Genomic DNA, 5,486 nt, shown 5'->3' with positions numbered 1-5,486 from the left:
GCTATGTTGGCACCATAAAAATGGAAAATTGTTGGAAATACTTACTATAATTTTTCTCTCCTGGTGCCAATCCATGGCAGCATGGTACCACATTTATAATACTATGTTGCTGCCAGAAAAATGGAAAATTTTATCAAATACTTACCATAACTTTTCTTTCCTGGCGCCAATCCATGGCAGCATGGTACCACATGTATGATGGTATGTTGGTGCCAGAAAAATGGAAAATTGTGTCAAATGCCTACCATAATTTTTCTTTCCTGGCGCCAATCCATGGCAGCATGGTACCACATGTATTATGCTATGTTGGCGCCAGAAAAATGGAAAATTGTATCAAATGCTTACCATAATTTTTCTTTCCTGTCACCAATCCATGGCAGCATGGTACCACATGTATGATGCTATGTTGGTGGCAGAAAATGGAAAATTGTACCAAATGCTTACCATAATTTTTCTTTCCTGTCACCAATCCATGGCAGCATGGTACCACATGTATGATGCTATGTTGCTGCCAGAAAAATGGAAAATTGTTGCAAATACTTAACATAATTTTTCTTTCCTTGCACCAATCCATGGCAACATGCTACTACATGTATGATGCTATGTTGGTGCCAGAAAAATGGAAAATTGTATCATATACTTACCATAATTTTTCTTTCCTGGTGACAAATCCATGGCAGCATGTTACCACATTTATAATACTATGTTGCCGTCAGAAAAATGGAAAATTGTATCAAATACTTACCATAATTTTTCTTTCCTGGTGACAAATCCATGGCAGCATGTTACCACATTTATAATACTATGTTGCCGTCAGAAAGATGGAAAATTGTATCAAATTCTTACTATAATTTTTCTTTCCCGTCAACAATTCATAGCAGCATGCTACCACATGTATGATGCTATGTTGGCACCAAAAAAATGGAAAATTGTATCAAATACTTACCATATTTTTTTCTTTCCTGCTGCCAATCCATGTCAGCATGCTACCACATGTATGATGCTTTGCTGGTGCCAGAAAAATGGAAAATTGTATCATATGCTTACCATATTTTTTCTGCGCCAATCCTTTGAAGCCTCCTACCACATGCCTGAAGCTATGTTGGCACCAGGAAAATTGTATTAAATACCAGATTTTTTTCTTTCCTGGCTCCAACATAGCATCATATATTTGGTAGTGTGCTGCCATGGATTGGTGCCAATGCTTACGGTAATTTTCATTTCCTGGTGACAATCCATGGTAGCATAATATGTGGTAGAAAAATAATTTTGCAAGGCAAACATTTTCATGTAATATTTTTTTTGCATTGGAGCCTTCAAAGCCTTGCAACCATGATTAGTAGCTCGCCAGTACAATGACTATTCTTACAGCCGCAGGAGCCTACCAAGCGGGGGTGGACTGACCATTTGGAAACTCGGGCAGTGCCCGAGGACTCAGGGTCAGTAGGGGGCCCCGTGAGATGCCCCTGGTACCTTTTTTATAGGCTTTTTTCAGTTTGGGCAAGGACACAGGGGCCTCATGATCCCCTATTGCCCGGGTGCCCCATGAGTTGTCAGTCCGCCCCTGCTACCAAGGTTACAGCTTTGGAGGAAATATTATGGACTGTAAGTGTGGTGACTCCATCTACTGCATGGGGTTTTTTTCTCTATCCTTAAGTTAGGCTTTATCCTTCTCCTCTTGAATTTCCGGTGCAGTCCCGACACCCTGCCGAAGTAGCAGAATACTGTTCTGGTTGCATATGTCTGCCTACTAGTCATGAGATGTGGTGGCTTCATCAGTTCTTTTTTTCAGACATTTTTCTCCTTTGTTTTCACCTGGGGATCCTGCCAGTAAGAAAGTTTCTGTCCTACGTTGACAGAGTTCAATCGTTGTACCATCTATAGAGGGACAGCATTGTCACCCTGGGACAGGATGTGTGTTGGGAGTACAGACACTCTTCCTATACCTCAGCTAGGTGGGAGTTCTTCTGTAGTTTATAAAGGTGAGCTGGGCAGAGCTTATAATATTGAAGAATCACTGCAGGACATGGGTCAACACTGGATTTCTAGCAGGATCAAGTTTTCTTTTTTTTAACTTACTGAAAGAAAATAAAAACATCTTTCAGTGAAATGTTTACCAGACCAAAAATGTAGCAGTTCATTGATAGAGCTTACATACACTTTAAAGCTGCGGATTCAGAAAATATAATTTAGATACTGTATATTCCTCATGTGTATTCTTCTTGAATCTCAGTGTGCTTTGTGTATTTCTTACAGATCTGTGCAGTAATTTAGTTTGAAAATTTGCCTCTGTCCTGTATTAAAGACCGCTCACTGCTGCTGTCTCTCTTTGTGCAAGGTGACTGGTCTGGTCTCCGCCCCTCCTATATTTTCCTGCTGGCAGCCTGTAGTGGGAGGGGCCTGTGAGGCCCCTCCTACAGCTCTGCTCTCTACACAGGCTATGTGCAGCACGGTGATGATATCATGGCTAATTGTACAAGGTAATATCTGGGCTTCCAAATGCACTTGGTGCAAACAAAGTGGATATATAAATCCCTTGTGGTTATTGAGAAATATATTTAAAGAAAGTTGTTGTGCCCATATTTCAGATTTAAAGGAGAAGTATGGCCAAAGCTCTTTTGACTGTACGTCTCCTGTGGATCACAGGAGTGCAGTTCATTCTGCACTCCTGTGACCCGTTTTCAGCTGACAGCAGGCTGTAGCCCTCTGTCGGCTGACGTCACTCAGCAAGTCCAGGCTGGGAAAAGATCCCGACTTTAAAGTTGGGATCCACCCCAGAGTCTGGCTCAGCCTTTCAGTGATCCACTGAGAGCCTGAGGCAGCTATCCCCCTCCACAGTCCAGCTCTCCAAAGGGTGTTGGGGGGATTGGGGTAAAAGCAGACAGAGGTGACTGATGGTTATGGCTCTTTGCTTACAATGGCTGTGAGAACTCAATAATTTGGGGAAAAAAACAAACCCCATACTTCTCTTTTAAGCTAATTTTCCCTATCAGTACCAACATTCCAATATAAGAAGTGGAATTGCTTTTTGCACCCATTCATCCATTATGGGGATCAGGCACAGAAGCTTCAGGTTAGGACAGGACCATGGGATCCTCATGTGCCACAGGTGGATTGGACATAAAGTCTTCGGAACAGAGGCCTTGAACCAAAACAAAAGGGATGGCATTTGCAGTGCTGTTGGGAAGATTTGAGACAGGTAATGCAGGCTAATAGGCCAGAGCACATGGCAGGTCGATATCTGCAGGTTTGGATAGAACTATGGGCCACCAGTGGGCCGGTCCTGTGGAACAATGTCTTTGAAGCATCAAACTTTGCCAAAGGCCCTTGCAATGAGCGATAGTATTTGCTGGTCCATTGGGAAAAGCTGAAACAGGCATCACAGGGTGATAGACCAGGGAAAAGGACATGTCAATGACCGAAGGTTAGGACAGGACCAAGGGGTGTTCATGTGCCATTGGTGGGCTGGACCTGAGGAACAATGTCTTTGGAGCATCAGATTTTGCTAAAGACACTTCCGATGAGGGATGGCATTTATTGGTCACAGGAAGATAGACCAGAGCACAGGACAGGTCAATAACTGCAGGTTATGACAGGACCAAGTTGTGTTTGTGTGTCTCTGGTGGGCTGGACCTGAGCAATGTCCTTGGAGCATCATGCTTTGACAGAAACTCTTGCAATAAGAGATGACATTTGTTGGACCATTGGGAAGTGCTGAAACAGGCAGCACAGGTTAATAAGCCAGAGCACAGGGCAGGTCAATACCAGAAGACAAAGAGTAGTGACATAGAGAGGTCAATTGCCAGGTCAATGGCCAGGTCAAACACATTAGGACTAGATACCGGTCAGAAGTGGAAATGGCCACACAGGAATAATGAGGATCAACCAACCAGCTGAAATAGCTGCTGTATATGACCATGTAGCTGTGGTCATTGGGAAGTGCATACCTGACTGCACTACCACAGCTTACAGATGTGCACATGCATGTAAATGTGCACAACTAACCTCCAGACACTCATTATTATTATTATTATTATACAGTATTTATAAAGCGCCAATAGTTCGCTCAGCGCTGTACATTACAAAGGGGGACAGAACATGTGACAGAACAATACCAATGCAAAACATGAGGGGATTGAGGGCCCTGCTCTTTGGAGCTTTCAATCTAGGAGGGAGAGGATGGTGGCACAGGAGGAGATAGCTGTGAGGGATGGAGTGGTAGGAAGAGTGGAGGAGGTCGGCAAGTTAGCAGGGGGTGGGGTAGGCTTCCCTGAAGAGATGGGTTTTCAGGGTGCGCCTAAAGGAGAGGAGAGTAGGTGATAATCTGATGGGTTGGGGCATTGAGTTCCAGAGGATGGGTGACACCCTGGAGAAGTCCTGGAGGCGGGCATGGGAGGAGGAGACCAGGGAACTAGAGAGAAGGAGGTCTTGTGAGGAGCGGAGTGTGCGTGCTGGGCGGTACTTGGATATTAGGTCAGTGATGTCGTTCGGGGCAGTGTGGTGGACGGCTTTGTACGTCAATGTTAGGATTTTGAATTTAATCCGTTGCGCAATCGGAAGCCAGTGGAGGGATTGGCAGAGGGGGGTGGAGGACACTGAGTGGCAGCCAGTGGAGGGATTGGCAGAGGGGGGTGGCGGAGACGGAGCGGTTGGAAAGGTGAATGAGTCTGGCTGCCGTATTCAGGATCGACTGAAGCGGGGATAGCCAGCGGCGAGGCAGGCCAGTGAGGAGGCAGTTGCAGTAGTCGAGTCGTGATATGATGAGGGAGTGGATGAGCTGTTTAGTGGTTTCTGGGGTTAGGAACGTGCGGATTTTGGCGATGTTGCGGACGTGGAGTCTGCACGAATTTGTTAAAGATTGGACTTGGGGCTGGAAGGATAGGTTGGAGTCCAGAATGACACCAAATATTCTGGCCTGCGGGGCGGGTTTGATGGTGGCGTTGTTGGATGTGATGGAGAAGTCAATGGGGGGTGGGGTCCGGGCTGGGGGGAAGACAAGAAACTTGGTTTTGGAGAGGTTCAGTTTAAGGAAGTGGAGTGACATCCAATCTGATATGTCGCTCAGTAGGTGTGTGATTCGGGCAGAGACTGAGGGGGTGAGCTCGGCCAACCTTTGCTTTCTTTAAAATAAATATAAACCCAACCACATAAATTTTATTTAAACTTTACCATTCAAATGTAATTTTAAAAGTCATTTTTGATCTTCTTAAATCTGCAGCTTTCATTAATATAATCCTCCATGATCCTACCTTGTTCAGGCACTTCTAGTTAGAGGATGACAATGCACTGTCCCTGTATCCTAAAATGTGCACCTGTGTTGTCACCCTATCACATAAGCTTCTAAAAGAGATCATTGGTGGCCGTGTCTATACAAATATATAGGCATGGTCTGCTGTTATTGCCATCAGGAAAACCACCATGCTATCGTCACTGGAGTGCATGAAGACATGAAGTGGCTGCAAAAGAGTCAGCAGGAGCTCAGCGGC

This window comes from Staurois parvus, unplaced genomic scaffold (assembly GCF_062004578.1).
Source record: "Staurois parvus isolate SC_StPar_1 unplaced genomic scaffold, SC_StPar_1.0 ptg001992l, whole genome shotgun sequence".
In the NCBI taxonomy this organism is placed as follows: domain Eukaryota; kingdom Metazoa; phylum Chordata; class Amphibia; order Anura; family Ranidae; genus Staurois; species Staurois parvus.
This window is presented reverse-complemented; position numbering follows the sequence as displayed.